Source organism: Macaca nemestrina, chromosome 18 (assembly GCF_043159975.1).
Source record: "Macaca nemestrina isolate mMacNem1 chromosome 18, mMacNem.hap1, whole genome shotgun sequence".
Lineage (NCBI taxonomy): Eukaryota > Metazoa > Chordata > Mammalia > Primates > Cercopithecidae > Macaca > Macaca nemestrina.
This window is the reverse complement of record NC_092142.1, coordinates 23,846,105-23,863,894: the sequence shown is the minus strand read 5'-3', so window position 1 is coordinate 23,863,894 and position 17,790 is coordinate 23,846,105. Positions and strand designations below refer to the sequence as shown.

The 17,790-nt window shown below is 46.6% G+C and overlaps 1 long non-coding RNA gene across 1 annotated transcript; it reads right to left on the bottom strand.

Moving 5' to 3' along the window:
• Positions 1-332: 332 nt before the first annotated feature.
• On the bottom strand, positions 333-17,444 carry LOC139359850 (uncharacterized). The gene is made up of 3 exons (XR_011616354.1): positions 15,766-17,444; positions 3,497-15,670; positions 333-1,000 (listed from the first exon to the last, which is right to left on the bottom strand). It is a non-coding gene; the product is annotated as an uncharacterized lncRNA (long non-coding RNA).
• Positions 17,445-17,790: the final 346 nt, after the last annotated feature.

Below are 17,790 nucleotides of genomic sequence, written 5' to 3'. Positions count from 1 at the left end.
TCTACCAAAGACAAATCATGGTAAGACCAATTTATTTGCAAATTAAGTTTTAGTCTTATTATACTTGGCCAGATTAGTTGCATAAAGTACAGCAAGAATTATTGTCCATATAAGCTCTTTTAAGTTGGCTTTGCTGGAACTTTTCAAAAGGAATCTCAGATTCAACTTTTAAAGGCCTCTCAAGCTCAGCCAAGAATGTATCTGTGCCTGCAGATACCTGTACAAATTGGGTGAATTCCTTTCCTCTCAAGGTTGCAAAATAACTTTAGGTTCCTGGGCCTGTCAGAAAGTGACATTCTTTACTCAGCCCAGGTCAGGAATCCTGCAAAGGAACTATGTAGAGAGGTACAAGGCCAGTCTATCCAAGGGACATTTATCAGCTCTATAAAGTCAATCTCAATTCCTCAAAGCAGTCTGCTCGTATCTAAAAATGTCATTCCAATTAAACCCTTGGTCAAAAGACCAGTACCTCCAATTATGTGCTGTTATAAAAGAAAACAGATTCTTATTGAACTTATGCAAATAACTACATTGCCACGAGTTAAGAATATTTGCAAATAGTTTTTGAATTCTGGAGAAACCAGGCAGACAGCAAGAAATGTGCTTCAAATTTTATTTACAAGAGTATACTCAATTGTTAAGGGCTACAAATAGCTGAAGAGAAAAAAATTGACACTGAATAACAAAAAGAATCAGCAATGTTTCAAACCAAAAAAGCCACAAAAGAATTAGTTCAGTTCTCTATTAGCTCAGTTCACGCAATTAACTCTTGTTCTGCTTCATACTGGGTTAGCAATCTTTATGACCACGTCAGCCTTTTAATTAGAGTCCTAGAAGTTTTCTGTCTAATCCAACAGCACAGTCTCTCCAACATCATCAGAAACCTGCTTTCTGGAGTCTTTTCCAAGGAGAAAATTTTGGACTGTAGTTGACTGTAAGCCACTTTTTGAGAAGAATCCAATAAAACAATAATTGTGGATGATAAAATTTTTAAGACATCCTAGTCAAAGACATATTAAAGATACAATTGTCAAGGAAATCTGGTTATTTCTGTGGCATACAACAATTTAACATAATAAACATATTACTGATGACATATACTAAGACATGTCAGGATTTTAGGAATGCCATGTAATTTCGGCACACCTTAATAACACATGTATATAAATATAACCCAAAGAAAGTTAAACACCATTTCGTATTTGACAATGCTTCCTGTATAATTTTAACATACCAAATAAGCCTAATATGTGTCTTTTGGACTTCAGGGACCTAATATCTTTTCGTTTGTTTGTTTGTTTGTTTTGAGATGGAGTCTCATTCTGTTGCCCAGGCTGGAATGCAGTGGTATGATCTCAGCTCACTGCAAGCTCTGCCTCCCGGGTTCACGCCATTCTCCTGCCTCAGCCCCCTGAGTAGCTGGGACTACAGGTGCCTGCCACCACGCCTGGCTAATTTTTTATATTTTTTTAGTAGAGACGGGGTTTCACCGTGTTAGCCAGGATGGTCTCGATCTCCTGACCTCGTGATCCACCCGCCTTGGCCTCCCAAAGTGCTGGGATTACAGGCGTGAGCCACTACCCCAGCCAGGGGACCTAATCTCTTTTAAAAATGTATATTATTTTTGTTTGTTTGTTGTTGCTATTGGGGACAGGGTCTCCAAAACTCTGTAGCCCAGGGTGGAGTACTGTGATATAGTCACAGCACAGCTCACTGAAGCCTTGATCTCCTGGGCTCAAGCAATACTCCCATCTCGGTCTCCAGAGTGGCTGGGACTACAGGCACATGCCACCTTGCCCAGATTTTTGTTGTTGTTGTTGTTGTTGTTGGGTTTTTTGTTTGTTTGTTTGTTTGTTTTTTGTAGAGACCAGGTCTCCCTATGTTGTCCAGACTGGTCTCAAACTCCTGAGCTCAAGTGTTCTGCTCACCTCAGCCTATCAAAGTGCTGGAATTATAGGTGTGAGCCACTTCATCCAGCACTAACTGTTTTTTTTTTTTTTTTTTTGAGACAGTCTCGCTGTGTCGCTGGAGTGCAGTGGCACAATCTCAGCTCACCACAACCTCCACCTGCTGGGTTCCAGTGATTTCCAGCTAATTTTTGTATTCTTAGTAGAGACAGGGTTTCACCTTGTTGGCCAGGCTGGTCTCAAACTCCTGACCTCAAGTGATTCACCCACCTTGGTCTCCCAAAGTGCTAGGATTACAGATGTGAGCCACCATGTCCAGCCTTTTATTAAGTTAGCTTAAGGTCAAAGAGACTGAATTTACAACTTGAAATTTTTTTATTCATTTTTTTTTTTTTTTTTTTTTTTTTGAGACGGAGTCTCGCTCTGTCGCCCAGGCTGGAGTGCAGTGGCCGGATCTCAGCTCACTGCAAACTCTGCCTCCCGGGTTTAAACCATTCTCCTGCCTCAGCCTCCTGAGTAGCTAGGACTACAGGCACCCGCCACCTCGCCCGGCTAGTTTTTTGTATTTTTAGTAGAGACGAGGTTTCACTGTGTTAGCCAGGATGGTCTCGATCTCCTGACCTCGTGATCCACCCGTCTCGGCCTCCCAAAGTGCTGGGATTACAGGCTTGAGCCACCGCGCCCGGCCCATTTTTTTTTTTTTTTTTTTTTTTAAGACAGAGCTTTGCTCTGTCACTCAGGCTGGAGGGCAGTAGTGCAATCTCGGCTCACTGCAACCTCTGCCTCTCAGGTTCAAGTGATTCTCTAGTAGCTGGGATTACAGGCATACACCACCACAGCTGGCTAATTTTTGTGGTTTTAGTAGAGGTGGAGTTTCACCATTTTGGCCAGGCTAGTCTCTAATTCCTGAACTCAAAGGATCTGCCTGCCTGGCCTCGGCCTCCCAAAGTGCTGAGATTACAGGCGTGAGCCACTCCGGCCGGCCAGAAGTTGAAATTTTGATGTTGAGAAGTTCATCAGTCGAATATCAAAAGTTTAAAACACTTGATGCCACAAAATAGGATCACGGTTCATTATAAAAGAGTTATTCATTCAGCCAAAATGATAATTCAAAGATTTCAAAAAAAAAAAAAAAACCAAAGCACCAAAACCCTTTACTCATTGATATGAAGGAGACTCAGTTTCCCCAATGGTTAAGACCCAATAGACACACCCAAGACAGCAGGAAGCCAACTAAATGTCTGACTCTCTCATTTTTTTTCCTGTGGTTTACTTAAAAGGTAAACAAAAATCTTTGATCGCTTATTAATAATGTTTTAGGGGTATTATTGATGTTAAAGCTAATTTTAATAAAACCTTGTAAACAAATATAATTTTAATCAGTTTGATCATGAAGTAATATTTCCATATACCTTGTATAAACTTTTACAATTTTCTATTAGAGAGTAGATCAGTGGTCTAGGAAAACTGTTATTCCGACACAGGGGCCCAGACGTTTGCCTGGCATCAGTGTGCCTTTGATATTAATGTTTATAGAAAAACTCCAATTTTATCCCCCAAAGTCGGCCCTTACAATCTCACGCGCCCACCTCTTCCGCGACAGTCCCTGGGCCTAGGGGGATTGAATACTTGTAATTGCTGGCCCTGCGTCTCATGAAAGCATTTCATTTCGATTGTCGCCTTCTCCCAGGTCTGAAGATGAGGCTTTGACTGGCGTCAGTGTTCAAGATCTAGCAGGAATCTGTGCCTTTTTCAGACTCAGGAATCAAAGCCCTGTAACTTAACAGCGGAAGGACTTTAGACAAGCAATATAGAAAGCTACATGGATATAAAAACCTTAATTCTTTTAGATGTATTTTTAAGCAATATAAAAACTAATAATGATGACATTGGAATTATCAATAAAATGTAAAATCTGTTCATTAGGCCAGTTACCAAAAGGCAAAGAAAGACCTTCTGCAGCGTACTTCTCCTTATGGGAAGCCCATTTATATAACCTTGTTGCTCAGGCTGGAGTGCAGTGGCGCTATCTTGGCTCACTGCAACCTCTGCCTCCTGGGTTCAAGTGATTCTCCTGCCTCAGCCTCCCAAGTAGCCGGGTTTACAGGCTCTCAACACCACACACAACTAATTTTTGTATTTTTAGTAGAGATGGGGTTTTACTATGTTGGCCAGGCTGGTCTCAAACTCCTGACTTCAAGTGATCCCCCCACCACAGCCACCCAAAATGCTGGGATTACAGGCATAAGCCACCGTGCGTGGCCCAACTCCATAATTTGAATCAACTTTTAGATAACTTCTGATTTAGTTATTATTCTTTTTCTCAGTAAAGATATAACTTCTGTGACACATTTTATATACAGAATTATATATTAACTGGAATTCTTAGTAACCTTACATTTTAATGAAAAACCTAGGAAGCAAGAAATCCTGAACTGTTTACCAGACATTAACATTTTATAGATGACAACCTTCCATAGTTTTTAAAAAAATCTCTCCCCGTATCATAACCCTTTCTTAATTTAACATGACTCAGATATCTAATGAGCAGCCAAAATCTCAAGATTTTAAATTACGGAAAAAGTTCGCCTACATTTACCCCATTTCTATTTTATGCATGTTTAACCGTTTCTCTACATTAACTATGAGAACTGAGATACCAGACAAAGCCAGTCATTGCTTCCTTGATAATCATTTTTATAACCTATGAATATCAGGTGTTCACCTAAGTAAGAACTTTAAAATTAAAACACACGGGTATATTTGCCAATAACTGAGAAAATTCAGCTGTTTTTATTAAACGACATTAGTCTTGTTTATAAAAAAAAAAAAAAAAACCACACACACGAAGATCATTTTCTTCATGGCTGGGTTTATAGTCTTATAACCTTTTTTATCAAACTCAGACACTTTAACACATCTAGCAAACACAAAACCCAGATAAAAAGTTAGGCTGACAAGTCTGAAGACCTTTCTATTTTACTAATAACGTTAAAGCCCGTTTATTAAAGATTTACTTAAGTCACATGAACTTGGAAAATGACTGGACTTATTTACCTAATTTATGCACACTCTTTTTTATTTATAAGCCAATTTGGTACCCGGTGAAAATGATACAGAACATCCAGAGACATATACACACATATAAAGATCCAACAGCTTTTACCCTGGAATTCTAGCCATTAGATAGCAATGCAAACTCACTGGTTTACGAGCATGTTCACATGGTTAAACTTTGTTTGCCCCAGTAGGTAATCCAGTGAAGGCTGTGAACCAAAATTTTGGGTAAATCACTTTCCATGGCAGTTTGATTTTTAAAGGCCAAACCTCCCCAGACTTTAAAGAATACCAAACAGTACCACTGAAGAACATCACAATCAGCCAGGCCCGACCTTGCTTTGGACAGCAGCAGAAAAGCCTGGATACATGGAACTCCATCCCGCCTTCCCATCCAACAGAAAAATGAACGCAATTAGAAGACGGCAGTACAATTCAAAGACCCATGGAGAGTCCCAACCTCCCCAGTCCTCAAAGAACACTGGAGCCAAACAGTGCTGCAAAAGAATATCATTTTCCTTTGTTCCATTGGCTCATAACTATATTCAGACTAATTCTAAAGAATGCACCCCGGTGGGCTACATTCTAAGATCAAATTCTGATTTCTCATGACTATATCCACACACACACACATAAATAATTACGAAAATACAATCTAACTGCAGTAGCGACTAAGAAGCCCCCAAGACCATCCAAGCCAATACAGGTGAGGTGCTTCCCTCTCACAGTCAGCTGGGCTTGTTCAACCTGCAAATGGAAATTCCTTCACAATTCCCCAAATTGAGAGAAGCAGATCCTGCCATCTGGTACCCACAAAAGACACCTGTCAGATGCACATGTCACATTTCAAAGGCTGCTCTTCCTAGACAATCAGGAACACAGTTAGAGTCAGCAGCAGTGGGGACAAAGAGAGACAGACAGAAATCCACCTCTGGCCAAAAAAGGGTCAGGCAGCTGCACAGGAGGGCCTCTGAGACTCTCCCCATCTGCGCCCACCAGCCAGAGGCAACCCATTCCCGATTAGGGGACCAAAATCTATTACCGAAATGCCAGGGGTTCAGTGTAGGTTCAGTATAGGTCCTGCACAGAAAGCCAATCATCAGGAAAAGTAACGCCAGGGAAGAAAGCTTTATCATATTATGGTTCACATCAGCCCAAGAGAACAGGAGATCAGTCTCAAATCCCTCTCTCCAGCTGACTAAAGCTGGGGGCGTTATATAGCAGGGGAAGGAATTTAATTGCGAGCAGGAAGACAGCAATCAGGCCGGAGTAAGGGATCAGTTGTGATGAATGAGGGTCTGGAGTCTCTGTATCTGCATGAAGCCATCATGTGAGTTTCTATCCCTTGGTGGAGGGAGAAACTCCGATGAGACTCAACAGGGCTTGCTGGGGCCACAGGGTGAGGGCGAATGGCAAAGGGCATGGGGAACTTTTTGGATGATGGAAACGTTCGGTGTCCTCCTCAGGATACTGCTTAGGCACAGGTGCAGACATTTGTCATAACCCACCGATTTGTACTCAAGATGAATGTGTTTCACTGTGTAATTTTTACCTGCATTTAAAAAAGCAATTGTGTGAAAACCACAAGCTGCAGGACACATAGGAAGTGTATGGTACCACTTGTTAAAAAACCGAAGGGCATGAGTGTTCTCCCCGACACACGCACTCACACACACTCAAGAAAAGGCATTTGGGGGTGGCTGTTTTGGAGCGGGTGTCCTGGTGGCCAGGATCAGGCTGGCAGGAGCCACACATGGTGCTGGGGAAAATCACTAATGCAGAGGGAGATGAGGCCAACCCAGAGAGGAGGAAGGTGTAGGGAAGAACGGAGGCCTGCCCTGTTATTAGGGCTGTCACCAAAGACCAGCCCTAATGAGGCCCTAGGCCAGGCCTCTGCGTTTCCCAGCAGTGCCTTACCCTGGGTGGGCCTCTGAGCAGGCGCTGCCTAGAAACATCTCATTGTGAGTTTCTCTCCTTTGTGTTAGAGACGGGACCTCCACAGGCTGAAGTCGGATCCAACTGCGCTGGATGTTTTTCTTGGAACTGACCAGATGACCTCTATGAACCATAAGAATGTCTTCCTGGTTTGGTGGCCTAGACTCTGGCTTAAGTTGTTCCTTGGAGCAAGTGGGCAGCAATGTGGCCACATCTCAAGTGTGCTCATAAATGGCACAGAAAAGGGGAAGGGTTCCCTAACAGTGAGACAAAGGAGACTGAAGCCAGTATGAAATTCTTCATATCAGAGAATGAGGGACTTCAAAATCTTTGTAGTGACCTGGGAGAGACATAGGAAGCATCAGAGCTTCAGATATGGCAGCAAACTACAAGTTATTGGCATCAATTACAACAGAAAGGTAGAAATGAGCGTTCCTAAAGCAAGAAAGTAAGCAGTGCAGGATCGGGTGCAGGACGGGCAACTATTGGCATCAATTACAACAGAAAGGTAGAAATGAGCGTTCCTAAAGCGAGAGAGCAAGCACTGCAGGATGCGTTGCAGGGCCAGCAGCTACTGGCATCAATTACAACAGAAAGGTAGAAATGAGCTTTCCTAAAGCAGGAAAGCAAGCACTGCAGGATGTGCTGCAGGACGGGCAGCTATTGGCATCAATTACAACAGAAAGGTAGAAATGAGCGTTCCTAAAGCGAGAAAGCAAGCACTGCAGGATGCGTTGCAGGGCCAGCAGCTATTGGCATCAATTACAACAGGAAGGCAGAAATGAGCTTTCCTAAAGCAAGAAAGCAAGCACTGCAGGATGCGTTGCAGGACGGGCAGCCAGTCCTGGAGTCAGCACATTCCGGGAGGCTAGAGGTTCCCATCCACACTGCATCCCTTCCATTCGGGTGGTACCCATCGTGCTTCCGTGTTCCACGATGAGTACATGGGTTTTTGTGATGTAATTTCATCACAGTAATAGATTGTCCAATGAAGTTTTAAAACACAAGTCTCCAGTTGGCCACTGAAGGCATATTGCTCAGACTTCTAAAGTAGAAGGAACAACTAGTTTTGATGAAAATGAAATCTACAAACTACAAACACCAGATACCATCCAGGAGCTCAAGCAAAAGAGAAGTCAGGATACTGATGGCCATCCCCTGCTCTGACAGAGCTTGAGAACTATGGAGGAAAATAAGCCAATAGACTCCAGCACAATGACGACTCCACAGGGAAGTTCAGGGTTCCCCAGGGGTTGTCACCATCACCATGGCTCATGTTTATTGAGCCCATATCATGTGCTTGGCACTGTTCCAGGTGCTTTGCAAGAAATAATTGCCTAAAAGTTCACAATAACTCTGTATTATCATCCTCATGTTACAGAGATGTGGATAAGATGTGGCATAGAGAAGTGACTTGCCCAGGGTTTCCTGGCTCTGCTCTGAATCTGGGCAGTATTGCTTCAGGCACCCTGTTCTTAACCTACCTGATACATGCTTTGCAAATATTAACCCACTTAATCCTCAAGACAACTATGAGACCGATACTACTATTATACCCGTTTTAGAGATTAGAAACCTAGGCACAGAGAAGCTCATTAAATTGTTGCAGGTTACAGACATGACAGGAGGGGCCCTGAATGCAGACCTGGGATACCAGAAAGAGATCCTGAAACTGATGATGGCTTCTGAGACCTACTGAATGAGTTGGAAACCTGGAGGCTGGATAGTACAAGAGCACCCAGGGCAGGGAGTAGAGAGGGAAGAGAGAGGAGGGAGGAGCAGACGCAGGCGATGTGGCGGTTGGGGGAGAACCCCACCCCGTTTAAGCTCAGGTACATGGGATCTGCTGAAGATCATGAGCAAACGTATTTGCTGAATACATAAGTGACTAAGTGAAAGCTTTCAGTATCTGGACCTTGTGCTGAGTAGGAGGCAGCAACAATCCACCACCAGGGTGGGCAGGATTGCTGAAGGCGAGCCCAATTCTAGGCCATCAGGTGTGCAAACCCCACTGAAGGACTGCGGAAAACACGGAAAGGAACTCTGTCAGACTCCGGGCCTCCAAATGAGTACCAGGCAGCAAATGTTAAAAAAAAAAAAAAAAGAATCTCCAGAAAGGCTGTTACATCCATCTAAAGAAAGGAAAACCAGGCTTAGCAAACCATGGTCACCCCACGCTGAGAGAGTATAGTGGGACCCAATGGATGGAAACTACTGGAAGGCTGATTTCGACTTGATTGAACAGCGTCTTCCGGGGGGTTAGCAGTGCCAAAGTAGATACCATTGAACTAGAGTGTGTGAATGGCAAGGAGGTGTTCATCCCTGAAGCAGGGGAAGACGGAATATTTTCCCCATTGGAGAAGTCAGCAACCATATCTCCACTATGGAGGAATCCAAGAACGGTCCGGCTTGGAGGGCACAATCCACATGGTTCTGCATGACCTGCCACAGCTCCACATCCATGGGGACTAGCCAGGGCCTGGGCAGCTGCTGGGCTCTCTTCTGAAGCAGACAGTGTCTTGCTCTGTCACCCAGGCTGGAGTGCAGTGGCACAATCATAGCTCACTGCAGCCTCAGACTCCTTCAAGGGATCCTCCCCCACTCTGCCTCCCAAAGCATGAGGAATAGAGACATGAGCCATTACTCTCAGCCATTGAAAATTTCATCTCCTTTAACACCTCCAGTAATTTCAGGACAGACCAGATAATGGTTCTTCCTATCTATTGCTTCAAGTTTCATTCTCATTTTAAATGATTTAAGGTTGGCTTCTGTGATTCTTTCTTAAAGTAATGTTAAAGGTGTGACTTCAGTTTCATTTAGAGTTCATAAGAACACTGCCAAGATGACACATTCATCTGGAACCCCAGGAGAGAGGAAAATAAAGCACTGCTTTTTCTCCCAAATGTCCCAAAATGTTGTGTGCCCTAGGTCCAAGGGACCTGCAAGCCTCCTAAATAAATTTCCATTGTCCCTCCCAGCTGGTGTGAATTGTAATCTGGTACCTGTATCTCAGGAACTATTATAACAAACATTAAAGAAACACCGTAAAGCTAATAAGCTGTTACCAACTGTGAAGTCATTAGCTAGAGGAATCTTGGATTGTCCAAAAGACTGAAAAAGCCCAGGAAGATCCCATCTCTTCCTCATAATTGTTCCACTGGAAATTGTCATTTTTCACAGGAGACTTTTTTTTTTTTTTGGCGGGGGGGAGACACGGTCTGGCTCTCTGTCACCAAAGCTGGAGTGCAATGACACCATCACAGCTCACTGCACCCTCGACTTCCCATACTCAGGTGATTGTCCTACCTCAGCCTCCTGAGTAGTTGGGAATACAAGAAAATACCACCACGCCTAGCTAACTTTTTATTTATGTATTTTGAGATAGGGTCTTACGCTGTTGCCCATGCTGGAGTGCAGTGGTGTGATTATGGCTCACTGCAGTCTCCAACTCCCGGGCTGAATCTGTGCTCCTACCTCATCCTCCCAAAGTGCTGGGATTACAAGCGTGAGCCACCATACTTTGCCTTAATTTTTAAAAATTATTTGTAGAGATGGGGGTCTGTCTACATTGCCCAGGCTGGTCTTGAATTCCTGGGCTCACGCAATCCTCCTGACTCAGCCTCCCAAAGTGCTGGGATTACGTGCGTGCATGAGCCATCATGCCCTGCCTTAATTTTACAAAATTATCTGTAGAGACAGGGTCTCCCTCTGTTGCCCAGGTTGGCCTTGAACTCCTGGGCTCAAACTATCCTCCTGCCTCAGCCTCCCAAAGTGCTGGGATTACAGGCATGAGCCACTATACCCAGCCTAACAGGAGACATACTTTTAATTTTTTTTGAGACAGGGCCTCGCTCTATCATACAGGCTGGAGTAAATTAACATGATCTCAGTTCACTGCAACCTCTACCTCCTGGGCTCAAGCAGTTCTCATGCCTCAGCCTCCCAAGTAGCTGGGACTACAGGCGTGCACCACCATGCCCAGCTAAGTTTCGTACTATCTGTGGAGACGGAGTTTCATTATGTTGCATAGGCTGCTCCAGAATGCCTGAGCTCAAGCAATCTGCCTGCCTTGGCTTCCCAAAGTGCTGGGATTGCAGGAGTGAGCCACCATGTCCAGCCCCCACGAGACATTCTTGATTGTCCTTCTTGATAGTCTACGATCTTTTTTTTTTTTTTTTAAGACAAGGTCTTGCTCCATCACCCAGGCTGGGAATGCAGTATCTGATCATAGCTCACTGCAGCCTTGAACTCCTGGGCCCAAGGGATCCTCCTGCCTCAGCCTCCTGAGTAGCTGGGACTATAGGTGCATGCCACCATGCCCAGATAATTTTTTTTAATTTTTTATAGAGATGGGGTCTCACTATGTTGCCCAGGGTGGTCTTGAACTCCTGGCCTCAAATGATCCTCTGCCTCAACCTCCCAAAGTGCTGGTATTGTGAGCATAAGCCACTGTGCCTGACTAGAAGTCTTAGCATTTTCCCCAGGGTCTCCCTTTCTGGTGTTCTTTTCTCAGGTAATGGCAGGCACTGAAAATGATCCTCATCCCAGGCTCCAGTAGGTGTGGGGATTCAGGACTGCATTTCAGAGCCCAAGTACAGAGCCCAGGACTAAACTGTGAGTTTTGCTTTTTTTTTTTTTTAAAGCTTTACTAAGGTATAATTGACATACAATAAACGTGCATATTTAAAGAGTATTAAAAAAAAACCAGGCTTGCCTTGGACAATGAGTGAATAAATAAAAGTGCGTTTGCTTTAGTTCTCTATAGATCTACTATTTTTTAAAATAAGACATGGGGTCCCGCTATGTTGCCCAGTCTGGCCTCAAACTCCTGGGCTCAAAAACCCCTCTTGCTACAGCCTTCGGAGTCACCAGCACTACAGGCAGACGTCAGCACACCAGCTCGCCCTCTCATTAAGACACGGGGAGGGACTTTTTCTTAATGGCTTTCAGTACCATAGTGTTTAATTTCTAAGAGCTTAAAAAAATAAATTAGCTAACATTTCAATGGATTTTAAGCGGGGAGAATAAGCATGTCTTCAGCTACCCATCTGAAACTAACATGCCTCTTGAAATACATTACGTCCCTCTCCTCACTGGAGAATTTTCCTACTCTGAATTTCCTACTGAAATTTTCAATAATTTCATGAACCTACCAGTGGAGTAACAATTCAATCTATTGTGCTGGAACATGTTATTATGATCATTGTATTCCTAAGAAAGTATCTATACTCATTATGAAATTAATTGATTCGTTGGCCGGAGGGCGAGTTCAAGGGATAGAGCATTTCAAACTAGCAAAAGAATTTCTCCAGCATTCCTGGACAAATCTAGCATTTCATCATATCTGGATATTGTTCAACAAGGAAATTGATCTTTTCGTATTATAAGGAGCACTCTTATTAATGAGAACATTTTATACATGCACATTCCTTTGCCACCCACAACTCTGAACGCAGAACAGAAAAACACCCACTAAGTATGTTCAAAAGGTGCCCTGAACACCCAGCAAGGTGCTGGCTCCTTGTGGGTGGGTGAAGTGGCTCAGAGTGAGAGCCTGCAGCAAGTATGCAGGGAGTCAAAGCCCAGTTCACCACCTAAGAGCTGGGGACCTATGGGCAGACTACTTAACGTATCTGTCTCTATTCTCTTTCATGTAAAAACGGAAATATTAAGAATATCTAACTTACAGAATTGGAAAGATTAAAAGAGATAAGCAAAATGCTAATATCTAGAAAGGTCAAAAAATGTGTTTTTAGGGGGGTATTTTTTGTTTTCTGTTTCTTGTTTTTTTGAGACAGATTCTCACTCTGTCACCCAGGCTGGAGTGCAGTGGCGTGATCTTGGCTCATTGCAACCTCTGCCTCCCAGGTTCAAGAGATTCTCCTGCCTCAACCTCTCGAGTCGCTGGGATTACAGGGGCGTACCACCATGCCTGGCTAATTTTTATATTTTGAGTAGAGACAGGGTTTCACCATGTTAGGAAGGATGGTCTCGAACTCCTGATCGCAGGTGATCCACCCTCCTCAGCCTCCCAAAGTGCTGGGATTACAGCCGTGAGCCACCATGCTGGCCTTTTTGGTTGTTTTAAAAGACAGGGTCTTGCTCTGTTGCCCAGGCTGGAGTGTGTGTCATGGTATAATCACAGCTCACTGCAGCCTTGAACTTGTGGGCAATCCTCTAGCCTCAGTCTCCTGAAAAGCTGGGTCTACAGATACATGCCACCATTCCCGGCTAATTTATTATTATTTTTTGTAGAGACAAGGTCTCACTACATTGCCCAGGCTGGTCTTGAACTCTTGGCCTCAAGCGATCCTCCTGCTTCAACCTCCCCAAGTGCTGGGATTACAGGTATGAGTCACCATGCTCAGCCTTTCCTGTTTTCTCATCTATAAAAGGAATAACACAGCACTGATTTCAAAGGGTTGGCCAGGTATTAAATAAAATCAAGCAGTGAAGTGGCTCACACCTATGATCCCTTTGAGAGGCTGAGGCGGGTAGATCTCTTGAGGTCAGGAGTTTGAGACCAGCCTGACCAACACAGTGAGACCCCATCTCTATTTAATAAAAAAAAATAAATCAACATTAAAAAAATAAAATTAAACGAGTCAATACACAACTTGGACTGGTGCAAGGTGCCCAGTACACACCCAGATGCATATTCTCTGTCATTAGCACTTGGACTGGTGCAAGGCACCCGGTACACACCCAGACACATATTCTCTATCATTATCACAATTATTTCTTTGGCAGATCCCTCTGGCTGCAGTGTGGAATATGTGGGGGAAAGACATGCTGCCGGGTAGGGAAGCCAAGGGGGAGAATCTGAAGAGTCCCAACAATACGAGATCCAAGTGAGACGGAGGAGGGCCCACACCAAACAGTGGGTAGGTAGAGAAGGGTGCAGAGAGCCACTGCAAACAAGAAAGGAACAGGACTCGGTGACTTGGAGGTGGACAGGAAGTGACGGGGAGGAGCTGGGGATGACCACCAGGTTTCTGCCTTGAGGGGCTGGCTGGACTATAGGCGTTTTTCCTCACTGAGAGAAACACTGGAGGATATGAAGGTACAATGAGATCAGCTCTGGAAATGCTGGGCGAAGGGACCTGCTGAACACTCAGGTGGAGATATCCAGTTTGCTTTTTTTCTAGATGGTTCTGAAGCACAGAAAAGGCATCTGGACCAGAAACGAAGAGCCTGCTGTGAGGACCAGCAGCAAACACGGATCTGGGGGAGTTCATGCAGAAGCAGACCCTGCAGAGAAGACGGAGGCTGAGGATGGAGGCCCCGGGACACAGTGGAAGGAGAGCCAGGGCAGGAGACAGGAAAGGAGTCCCTAAGGAGGGCAGGGAAGGAGCCAGGAGCGAGGTGCAGGCGAAGCACGGATGAGGGACCAGCTGAGGATGCAAACTGGGCCCTGGGCACAGGGACAGCAGGGACAGGAGAGTGAAAGGAGAGCGCCACGGGAAGCCAAGACGCACAGCATGGATGACAGAGGAAGAGGCAAAGCCCCAGAAGGAAGGGGAGAGCTGAGAGAAGCCTGACCATCATGAGCAGCCAAGAAGAAACACACAGCAGGGGGAGGGAGGCGAAAGGTGCGCGGCACAGAGGGGAAGGTGGCAAGGCCGTGCCCAGGACAGTGGCACAGGTGGCAGGGCCTTGGACAGAGGGTGGGGTCCAGGCAGGTGGGTGGTGACGGCAACCATGACCACGGGTCAGCCTGGGCCTCAGACCCTGGGGGAAGGTGGCCATGTCCAGTTTTCTCTGGAAATTAGGAGGTAGGTCATCCAAGGAGAGAGGGTGGGTGTCTGGGGTAGGGTGGAGTAGGTTTCAGAAAAGTGAAAGTCTGGCAAAAGCACTCAGGAAACGGGACAGAAAACGGAGGCAAGCGCGGGACGGCAGCGTTCATTCAGCCCAGCTGAGCTTGGAGGCCATGAAGTGCTGGCAGCCCCACACTGCGTGACTGCAGGATCTTTCTGGGCCACGCCCCGCATCCCGGGTGTGGAAGTGAAGGACCCAAAAAGAGGAACGAATCAGGATGCTATTCCGCAGAACAGGTGAAAGAAAAACGCCAGGTAGACAGAGCCTTGGAAGTCAAACAGTCACCCACATGCCTGACCCAGTCAGAGAAGAAGGGGGACCAAGCCAGGGCGGGAGGGACTGCGTGGGAAAGGAGAGACCGTGGGCAGAGGGTGGACAAGGGACCAAGGTGAAGGCCTTTGAGGTGCTTCTTAAACCACAGTGGCGAATGTCTTTCTGGACAAGAACGTCAGTGTACATTCTCACCCGCAGCGCAGGGCACAGCTCCCATCCGCACTCATCTCATTGTCTCCAACTCTGCCAATTTCATGAGTAAAAAGTGGAGCCTGGAAGCTTTGCATTTCTTCAATGACTTCGAATTTTTTACAATCGTCTCACAGATTTCCTGGTCATCAGTATTTCATCTGAGAAGTTTCTGTCTGTAATATCTGCTCATTAGAGAGTTCTTAAAATTATTAAAGAGTGTTATACATTCAGTATATTAACTGGTTGCTCTCAGTTTTTTCCAGTAAGTCATTCACCATAAATTCAACTTTGATATCATAATAAAACAGACAGAAGTGTAGTTATTATGTGCTTAAATCTACAGGGGCTTATTTTACAAAGTTCTTTTTAGAGACAGGGTTTTGCCCTGTCGACCAGGCTACAGTGCAGTGGCACGATCTTGGCTCACTTCAGCCTCTGCCTCTTGGGTTCAAGCCATCCTCCTGCCTCAACTTCCTGAGCAGCTGGGACTACAGGTGAAAATATCACAATTATTTGTTAGAGAGAGAGTGAGACAGAGAATGAATCATTGTAAAACAATGAAAAGGTGAAGAACTTCTGTTACCTGTGTAAGTAACATCCATATCAACCCTCACTTGAAGCTCCTCACCTCTTCCCTTGCTCTTTTCTTCAGCCCCAACATGGTGTTCAATGTTCTTCCCAAGTCACCGCCCAAGGCCGCTGTCTTAGCCCCGCCGTCATCCACTCTCTGAGCCTACTGCAGTAGCTTCCTACCTGGGTTCCCTTTCCCTTCCTCCCCGGGGCCTGACTCCACCGGCTGCCAGCTGACTTCCCACAGCACCAACTTTCTCAGCCTTCTGCCTATGAGAACTCCCCAAATTCTACCATGGGAGTCCTCAAACCATGATCCTCCCCAAAGCGTGAACAGCAGCTTTTCGAACCATGGACTTCCACAGATGACAACAGAAGGCAATCACCACCGCCTGTCCCTGGAAGTGGACGCTCCGGGTCATGGGTGGCCATGTATCTCGGTCCTGCTATCCTGGGTGGTTGGAGGAATCCTGGCAGTGAGAGTTGAAAACCGCCGGGCGCGCGGCAAGAGAGGATGAAGCCCGAGTCTGACCTTGGAAGGGAGCTGCTCCCCGGTGCAGCGGACCCCAGGGCTGGCGGGGAGGCTGCCTCGGTCTGCCCAGCTGGTCTCGGGCCACCGGGCCTCAGCCCGGAGCCTGCCGCCCGCTGGCCCCAGAGGAGGTGTCCTGCCCCCTCAGGCACTCGCCTTCAGGGCTTGGTCGGCCAGCTGCTTTACGCGCGCGGGCTGGGGTCCCCAACGGCGGACGCGCGCCGCTCCCACAGCTCCAGCGCCCAGACTGTAGCGGCTCCGCCTCCGCGGTCCGTTGGCCCCGCCCCCACGTCACTTCTGGGGCCCCGCCCACCCCCTTCGTGACCTCCCAGCACAGCCTCCCAGTGTGGCCTGGAGCCCGAGGCCGAGGGCGCAGAGACCGCGGCGACGCCCGTTCTTGCCCCGTCACTACCTGCGGCGCCGCCCGCCCGCTGGTAAACTGTGGCCGGGAGACCCTTGAAATAAAACGTATTAGCCAAAACTAGAAAAGCAAAATATGTACCATGTTTCAATTTAATGGGATTGCCAGGTGTTTTAAGGGTCTGCCGCAAAGGTCCCTCAAGTCCCGGGGTTTTTGTCCCCATCAGATCATTCGTGGTGTGGATCTTCCGGGAGGTTATGGGAGAGGCAGACCAGCAGCCTGCTCCGTGGGCAGCCATACTCCTCCCCCAGGAAGGCCAGGCAAATCTCCCCAGTGCTGGGATCCCCCCAAGTACGTTAATTTTGTCTAGGGTCCAGGTGGGGCCATCCAGCCCCTAGCCCACAGGATTGGTTCTTTGGCAGATAAGCAACAGCGCCAAGCAAAGCCCAGGGGTGTGTAGGCTGTTAGGAGACCACCAGGGAGCCATTCCTAAATCTTCCCGGGTCATGGTTCAAAAAAGCCTGGTGTTTGTTGAAAGGAAAAAGGGTTGTCCCCAGGACTATGCTGGGGCACACTTTCCCCAACGGTGTCTGCCTGGCTGTCCCAAGCAGCCAGAGATGGAGCGATGGTCACGAGGCTAGACCAAAGATACCGAGCCTCATCCCAGTGGAACTCAAGCACCCACCCGTTAGGATGTCCTGGTGCAGCTGCCCCCAGGTGGGAGCCCGGGAAACCACCTGGCCGACACAGGGCACACCTGTTGGGACCTCACAAGGAGACACTGTCCATTAACGTTCGTCAGGGTGGGAAGAAGTGGCAACACCTACTGAGGCAACAAAACTCATTAGCTGAAGGGCGAGCTGGCCAGCAACTGGCAGTGATGTTCTCAACAGTCCTTGCCGCCTCATAAAACCAGCTACTTGGGCCAGGCGCGGTGGCTTACTCCTGTAATCCCAGTACTTTGGGAGGCCGAAGCGGGTGGATCACAAGGTCAGGAGTTCAAGACCAACCTGGCCAGTATGGTGAAACCCCGTCTCTACTACAGGAGAATCGCTTGAACCCGGGAGGCGGAGTTTGCAGTGAGCTGAGATTGGGCCACTGCACTCCAGCCTGGGCTACAGAGCAAGACTCCGTCTCTAAATAAATAA